This window comes from Gavialis gangeticus, unplaced genomic scaffold (genome assembly GCF_001723915.1).
Source record: "Gavialis gangeticus isolate Ggan-Ray unplaced genomic scaffold, GavGan_comp1, whole genome shotgun sequence".
NCBI classification, from domain to species: domain Eukaryota; kingdom Metazoa; phylum Chordata; order Crocodylia; family Gavialidae; genus Gavialis; species Gavialis gangeticus.
The window spans coordinates 169,793,186-169,802,140 of NW_017729022.1; the positions used below are offsets into that span (position 1 = coordinate 169,793,186).

General features: G+C 38.6%; 1 long non-coding RNA gene across 1 annotated transcript in view; it reads left to right on the plus strand.

Moving 5' to 3' along the window:
- The window catches only part of LOC109296871, a 6,584-nt gene extending 2,430 nt beyond the window's left edge, over positions 1–4,154 (plus strand). Inside the window, exon 2 of the long non-coding RNA XR_002097085.1 lies at positions 3,404–4,154. This is a non-coding gene — a long non-coding RNA (uncharacterized LOC109296871). The remainder of the gene's footprint in view (positions 1–3,403) is intronic.
- Positions 4,155–8,955: the final 4,801 nt, after the last annotated feature.

The window sequence follows — 8,955 nt, forward strand, 5'->3', positions numbered from 1 at the left end:
GAGCAGCCCTACCCTGAGGTGGGGGGGTGGGGAATGGGATGCAGACCTCTGTCCCTACCTGCCCTCCCTCCCCTCCTCATCGTTCTTGATGGGCAATTTGTTAGTTACCTATAACTGTAAATGTAACTGCACTGGCAGGGAGGTCAGCAGCTGTTTGAGGAGGTAAGGTGACAGGGAGAAGGGTTGTGTGTTATGTGGTTAAGGATCTGGGTTCACATTTCGGTCATACACTAGAATTGGGGAGGGTCCTTGTGGATGGCAGTTTCCCATCTGTAAAATGGGGGCAATGCTCCCCTCCTGCTCAGAGCCGTTGGAAGAAAAAGGTCAAAGCCTAGGATGATGCAAACACAGGGAACAGAAACACAGAAACAGGGAGGGACTTGTTCAAAATCATACTGGAAATACGTGGCAGAGCTGGCAATAGAGTCTGGCTACCCTGACTCCTAAGACTTGTGCTTTAACCAGAAAATCACAAGTGAAGGATCCTGCAACGTTTTCCAATGAGAAGCTAGGGAAATAGCAGGCAATTGTTAAGAGTGGGACTGGTTAAGTATAAATCATAAAGGCAGCATCCCTCATTGTTAAGGACCACAGACTAATAAAAAGGTTGTATTGGAATCTCATGCCTGTGACCCCCTGCACTGAAACTTTCATTTGTGCCAAAGCCCTGAGTTCTCAAGCTGCTGTAATAACTAATATTTACTGTCCATTAAATAGGTCCTTGCATAAAATAACTTAAAATTGCACTTGAAACTTACACAGAAACAGCTCTGAATATCTTGCATATAGATACTTAGAGATTATCTACAAGTTCAGGGCTGTCTTTCAGTATGAACTAGAAATGTTGCTTGAAAGACAAATAATTAACTCTGGAAAAGCAGCTTGCTGACTTTCTCTTTTTTTTTAAAGTTCAGAAGAAAGTAGTTGTATGGGAAGAGGAATGAAGCTAAGTCTCACACAGATCAAAGAATAGAAATCTGTCATGTCAGGCTGGAAATAACACTAAGCTAATTCATGTGACAGATACTTTACATTTCTTTGTACTGCATTTCTTTCAGCAATATTATTTTGACAGTATTCCAATTAACTGGAAGTTTTAGGGACTGGATATTTTCTTTTATAGAAGCAAAGAAGTGAAAGAATAATAAAGCTCCACTAGTATTTATCTGTTTAGATTCTAGGTACTCCGGGAATTTAGAGAGGAAAAATGTAGCTTTGTTTTCTATTTCCTTTTGTAACTATAACATCTAGATCAGAATTACTCATACTTTTCCTGTTTTGAAAGAAACATTCCTTTTGAAATCTTGGCGTTTTTTTCCCTACGCATTTAATTATGAGACTGTATCTTTATGTTGTGTAGAGAAAAGTTATAAATCTACAAAGCATCAGTGCTGTAAATTTTACTCTTGCTTTATTTATAATACTTGAGGTGAGGAAAGTGGAACTGAGTCTGAGTTGGCAATGATAAGGCAGTCCAGTACAATGGTTTTTAAGTCCATTGTAGCATGTTTGTAATGTGGAAAGGGGATTATTCATCTCTGGAATATGTTGTTGCAATTTAAAAAATCCCATATAGGTGCTTTTTATATTATAAGTTTTAGTATGATTTCCTTATTAGTAAGAAACAGTAACTCAGACGGTATAGTTGCCAATCTGGTAGGTGTTAATATCACATTGGCATTTCCAGCTACATTTTTAAAATAAAATCAGTAATAGTCATTTTGTTAAAATTTCTCTGAAATTTGAGAACTACATCGATGAGTTGGAGTATCTCTAAACAAAGAGGTGGAAGACAGTTGCTTTTGCAAAATGTTTCATTGTTGTAATGTACTGTCATTGTATTCTATTACAGTATGCTGTAGATGGATATTCATAGGTTGTCTCCCAAACAGAGAGAGATAAAAGGGAGCAGAAAAGGCTTTTTAAATTGTGTTATCATGGAGTGCCCCTAGTCAGGATTCAGGGTCCTTTATGCAAGCCACAGTAAAAGTGCAAACACAGAGGCATTCCTTTCCTTTAAGAGTTTGCAGTCTATGCATAAAAGTGTTATTAGTGTGGTTATGTGACTGAGTACGGTCTTTCTGTGGGTTTTTCTTTGGTTTTGTTTCCTATAACTGCGTTGTGCCCATAAAACCTTTGTTCAGAGACAGTTATATTGCTATAAAAGTGCTAATACAAATGTAATCACTTTTATGCTAATATGGTTGCCTCTATACCAGAAGCATTTGTGTTGGTTTCACCATACTAGTCCAGGTTAAATCATAAAACTTTTAAATGTAACTGAGAGGCATGCAGGATAGAAGGGAAGCAGTGACAGAAGTGAAGTAACTTGCTTAGGTGGCAGAAGGGTGACTGATCAAGGTAAAGAATCCAGTCCTCCTTTCTCCTAACCTGACATGCCCTGGTTTACACTGCCTCTCTGATTTGCTACCCTTAGTCTATTATATATTTCTTAGGGGTCAGTAGAAGAAAGGATTACAAACTTTGGCCCCTTAAACAACATTGTCAGGGAACTTGTTCATTGGTCAGGTGCTGTAATTTAGTTTTATTTTGAACAGATAAATATTCACATGAGGTGTTTGCAATACCAATATTTCAGTCTTGTACCTGTTCCTGAAAAACTGAAAATGAACTTGATTTAAAACAAAAGACAAACAAGAACTAGCCCAGACTGCTATCCAGTCATGAGAAATGCAGAATGAAAAGCAGGCAGCATCAAAAATGAAATGAATATCAAGCTGAAAATGAATATGAAGCTAAAATATCTGTAGCCCATGGTGGCTTTTCTAAATCAACTAAACACATGTGTGAGTTATTAAGATCTATATATTAAAGAAGGTAAAAAATTCAGATTTTCACAAAAGGAGATGACATTTAAATGTCAATATCCATTAGTATTCCAACCCATTGTGGTTTTGGTTTTGGGGTTTTTTTGCTAACTCCAATTTTAACTGCTGGTATTCCTGTTTAAATGTAAACCATACAATGATATTGACAGTGCTTTTAAGCCTTGTATACCTGGAAAAGTGAGACCAATATAAGCTAAGGTATGAGTTTTTAAACCAATATAATTATACTGATTTAACTTCCTGTTTTGACACTTTTATTCAAGAATAAGAATACCTTTTTCAGTTTAGCTGATGCTGCTTTCGGAGGGGTTTGAGTTAAACAAACAACCCACTCATGCAGTTGAATGTGTGTTTACATAACATAACTATTATCTGTACTGCACTAACATAAGTAATAAAATATTTCTGTGTCCTAAAAAGAGGGTGGATCTGTTTATTTTTGGGTGGCTGGGGCAGGACAAATTTAATGTCTGCTTCTTAATAGAGCTCCCAGAACTATTTGACTTGATGTTACCTTCTATTATTTGTCTTTTTTTCCCCTTTGATAAAAACAGAACGTTGGCAAAGCTCTGCAGAAAGGATGTCGCTACTTAATGATTGGTCTACAAGGATTAGCAAACGCCTATACAGCTCCATTTGGAGTGGCAACGTCAGTGTCCTCACTGGTCCGTTAGAGTGGCTTCCTTGTCTCCAGAAGAAGGATAAAATGAACCTTCTTAGAGGAGTAACTTGATTTGTTCCTTCCTTGCATCAGATCAACTGCTGAAACCTACATCTGAGAAATCTTTTCAATGCAATAAAAACAATAATGTGACAGAGTATTCTAATGGATCGATTGCACTTCTACAGTGCCTTTCATGCAATCATCTCAGGCAGTTCTCAGCCATTAAAATCAAATTAACTCAAAGAAGGTGAAAGGATGAGGAAATAGCTTCAAATGAATTGAGCCAAAGTTCATAATTATAGTTTAATTAATTCAACTACATGTGCAGAGAAGCCAAAGAGAAGGAAAAGCCAAAGAGAAGGAAAAGCAAGTAGAAGATGGAGGGAGGTATGTGTAGACATGCAGTGAGAAGACAGGAGAGGATCAGATAGCGATTTGGTGCTGGCTGAAAGAAGGAGAAATGAAGGGAAATAGAGGTAACAGAGATGTCAAGAAAAGGTGGCGTTTGATTTGCTTATTCCTTCTTCATATTTTTCTTTGGTGATGGCCAAATAATCAGTGCATTGTTTTTAAATAAATGCTTTTTGTATACCATATGTAGAGCCAGTCTCAAAAAATCATTAGATTTTAAGAAAATAGTATAGAAGGTTTTGTTTGTTTTCTACCTGTTTTCTTTTTATAAAGATTCACTGTAGGCACAGACAGAAGTGACAATTTTCACTCCATCTGGCCACTGAAAACACTCTACAGCAGTGATCAAACACAAGTGCATAGCTGCCGAACACTTTAAAAGTGCCTGATCCTACAACGATCTGAACCCTCACTGCATTACTAAGGGTGCTTCAAAATGGAGCACCCTGAGTAACTTCTGTCTGAACTTATCGAGGGCTGCTCCCAGGGCTATCTTCAGAAGAGGTGGAGGGGAAGGGAGTGGAGGGAGTTCAGTCTGGGGTTCTTTCAGCTGGTGCTGGGAGGGTAGTGGGGTGGATTGGAGATAGGGGGGCTCCAATTTACCCACCCCACCCTCCAGCGCCAGCTGAAAAAGCCCCAGACTGAACTGCCTTGCTCTCTTCTACATTTCCCTTATGAAGACAGAGCCGGAGCTGGGAGGGGGAAAGGGTGGGGCTAGGCAAGAGCAGCTGAATCCTCCAACCCCAAGGACCCAACAGTGAATGTCTGTTGGGCCTGGGGGATTGCTATAACTCATAGCGCTTTCTGCAAAGTGGTATGAGTTGCTGCAGGGAGCTGCACTTCTGTCTGCACCTTGTAGTTATGTGTTCAGGTATTTTTCCTGCCATTGTGAAAGTTATCTGCCTTATGCAAGCTGAGAATATCATGTTATTGCTTGACTTGAGTAGCTGTGGCTTTAACAATAACAACTATTATAAGACTTTCTGGAGAAATCTCCACTTTATTATTTGGAGTCATGTTTTTGTGCCAGGCTTAAATGATTTTTCTGACAGAACCTCTCTTTATTTTAGATCTTCTCATTCCTATGGTATGTAATTAATATAGAAAATGGCTTCTTTTTTCTTTTGTTCTGAAAACATGTTGTTTTTCTTCCCTCTGCCTTTGTTTTTTTAAAATTTTTGAATGAGCTGGAATTGCTTCATTCCTAATGAGCCAGATTGTATCTCTTTTAACCATAGTAAAAAAACAAACAAACCAAAGATGTATTTCTATTCTCTTTTAACTGAACTGTAAATAAAAATGAAATGGTTCATTTGTCTTGTGAAATATATATAATATTTTTAGGCATGCAAACAAAAGGAAGTATTTTCTCTGTGGAATGTGTAGGGTGTGAGCAGTTATACTTCAAGCACCACACATGACTCTGCTAACACGCCTCAACCCTGAGCTGAATGGGCCAGCTCTGGAGTTGTATCTACTTGGGGACTCTCAGGAAAGTTAAGGCCAGGGTTAAGGCACAGAGATATAAGATCAACTTAGTTTATGAAGTGACAGCATCTACATAGGGGTTTAATGCAGTTTCAGTTATGTGCACTGACTTGCATGCCTGTTTGTTCTGGACCCAGAGGGACAGACTTTCATCTTCAGCTCCCTCTGTGTAAAAATGAAGTTTATTTCCTACCTATGGGGACTTTTTACCATCTTGTACCATCTACACTTTTCCCAGAGCCTGACAAAGGACTTTGATCCTGAAAGCTTGCAAAAAAGGACAATTTTCTTGCCATTTTCCAGTTGGTCTAAGAAAAGGTATCATTTTGGAACCAAGAGTTCTAGTTGTTTGTATGTCTTTTTGTCTCAGATCGACACGGCTACCAAGTACATCCCTGTTTGTTCTCTTGACCTTTCTTGAATTCCTGATGTAGACGGGTCCTAGGGATGGGAAATGGCAGTTAAGTCCCCAGGGCTGTCCAGACTGTAGTGGCAGTTTGAGATTTTGCACCCAGCCTGACAGGTAGATGTCATGTGAACTCATGTCCACTTAGAGCTGCACTGGGACCCACAAAACATGCTTCACACAATTAATCTGAACATACCATACTAATATGGCAGTGCTATGTTTGCATCTGCCTGAGGTGCCATACCTCAGTTTTAAGTAGGAGCACTGATGTTGAAAATAGAGACATAGGCAGGACAGCTAATAGGAATGAGAAATGAAGTACTAAAGCAGTGGTTTTCAACCTTTTTAGACTTGAGGTACCTCTCATTAGACCCCTTGGAAAATGCCAGCTCTTAGTTTTCACTCTTTTTCTGACTGTAGCAAAATAATAGTACAATTCTTCTGTTGCAAAGAACTCAGAAGGACTGCAACAGGTCAGAATGTTTTTAACACTAAGAATTCCTGTGTGAAAATCCTGGGTTTATCTTGTCAGTCATGTTTGCACACCTAACATGACTCACAGTGCTAACATTATGTGGTACCCCAAGGCACCCTTGAAAGGATCTTGTGGCACTCGAGTTGCTAGGCACTGCACTAAAGGTTTTCTGAGTGGGGGAAGGGATGGTAAATGACATGTGTCTTAGTTTTTATTTCATGTGTGTATTACATATACAGTGGGCACATTTACACAAGATGCTGTGACATAGTAACAAGGAGCTACAGTGCCATAGCTTGTTGCTACTGCACAGTCATGTTGCCGGGCAGTAACCATGCAGCGACACTACTGCACAGTAGTAACAAGCTACTGCACAGTAATTTGGTGCTACTGTGCAGTAGTGTCAGGGAAAAAAACGTGGCCATGGTACTGTGCAGGAATGCCAGTTACTATGCAGACATTTAGCACTGCACAGTAACAACTGCACAGTCCGCCACATATGTAGACATGGGCAGTAAGCAGTTCTTATAATTCTAACTATACTGACTGTTCATTCATGGATAAACTACAGAGTACAGACTGTTTATCACAGGGACTTTCCACAAAGGTAAATATGAACTTTAGTTTGCAAACTATTAAGCACGATGGTAATTGAAAGGTGAGCACTGATTCTTGTCTACTGAAGGCTAGCTTCTATGTAACTAGTGCAGCTAGTTGTATAGAATAGACTCCTTATGATACATTTTCAAATGGATCAAGATTTTAGAAGTGGGCTTGGAAAGAAAAAAGGCTGAGGCTTATTGGCAAAAGAGACTTATGCTAAACTGTGTTTCTAAAATGGACCAAAAGCAAACAGAAAAGGAAGGGTAAGGGAGAGGCAGATAAACAAACAACTGATACCACTGCCATTAAGTTGTCAGTGATTCATGTTAAGAATGTTTTTCTCTGAAATCAACTCACTCAGGTTTGCTATTTTTGCCAATTTTTTGTCACCTATCAAAGATTTCTTATCAATAACTTTTTCTTTTTTTCTTTTTTTTCACTTTGATGCTCATGAATTCAGGCCTCATTCTAAAGCATCTGGAACCACTACTGATTGCATTTTATGTCACTCTTTGTGCTATGTTACACCAGCATGCCTACAGCACGTGGTGAAATTAAGTGAGGTGGAGCCTAATTTTAGTTACTACAAAGTGCACCTGGCCCCAGTGGTTGTCAATAGGAGGTGTAGTCACTGAAACAAGAGGTAACATTGCTTTGGTCTTGGTTTTGATAATTTTGGAGGACATTGTAGGAGAAAATAATGCCTGTAGGAAATAATCTTGAGTCAAGTGATCACGTGCTTACTAATTTTAACAATGGAAAAAATAAAAATAAGTTTGGAACTAAAGGTTTTGATATTGAAAAGTCAATTTTGAGAGATTAGGGGAACTAGCTAGTGTAGTAGCTGTAATGAAGAGTGTAAGAACTTGAGTGTGGAACTGATTTGGAACAACTTTAATTTTCAAGTTGCAAATGCTTATTTGCAACTTTTTATCCTAAAGGAATGGGGGGAAAACTTACACAGAAGGGCTCCAGACCAAACAAGTTGAATAACACCTCCAAAAGGTATTGGATGGAAACCTATGAGGAATAGGAAAAGGGATTGATCAGGAAAGAAAACTGTCTAGAGGTCAAGAAGTGTGGGGGTGAAGTGACATACATCAAAAGTTAATTCAACTTTGCAAAGGTGGTTTAAATGAACAGTAAAAGCTTTTAGTCAATAAAAAGAGAACAAGAAAAGTGTGGCCACTATGCAGTTAGTATAGATTAGAGATTGAAGATCTGAATATAACCCATAACTAAATGAATACCTCATTTTTAGTAAGGGCAGTGATGTTGAACATGAGTATATAGGGTAGGATGGCTAATAGGAATGAGGGTATGGAAATGAAATTACTGCAGCTGAGTTAGAAGCAAAACACAGGGCTTAATGTCCTCAGAGCAAAGGAACTAGATATTCTCTATCCCAGAATTCTGAAAGGATAATGTGAAGTCACAGGTCTGGTAACAAGGATTTTTATTAAATCTCTCGAGTTAGGAATGGTACTGTGTGACTGGAAAACAGCAAATGTAAAACTTAGATTGAGGAAATGAGAAAGAGAGAGAGAGCTATCCAGACAACTACAGATCTGCTGGTCAGACATACTTTAGAACAAACTTTGAAGAAAAGAAAAATTAAAGATATGAAGAATGGGATAAAATGGAATGAGGGCTTACCAAAGGTAGATGATGCCAGACTGACCTGATACTTTTCTTTGAGGACATATATGGATTTCTACTTAAGAGAAATGTGAAAGAGAAGGGGTTGTCAGTCAAGGGAAATTTTAACCATATGATGAGGTGCTATTTGGGAATTATTTGTAACATTAGGGCTGAGCAGTGAAACTGTAAAAACAAAAGTAAGGAGCTGGCTAAAAGGGAGATGACAGGGGTTGTGCAGAAGGCTGGAGAGGTTACTAATGGAGTTCTTCAATGATCAGTTTTAGAATCAATCTTATTTTCATTAATTACCTTTGCAGAAAATGTAGAAGTATGCTAATAAAATCTGATGGCCAAATTTGGAGGCATTGTCTAGGAGCTTTGGAATATGATACAGGAAGAACTGGGTGACCTTGAG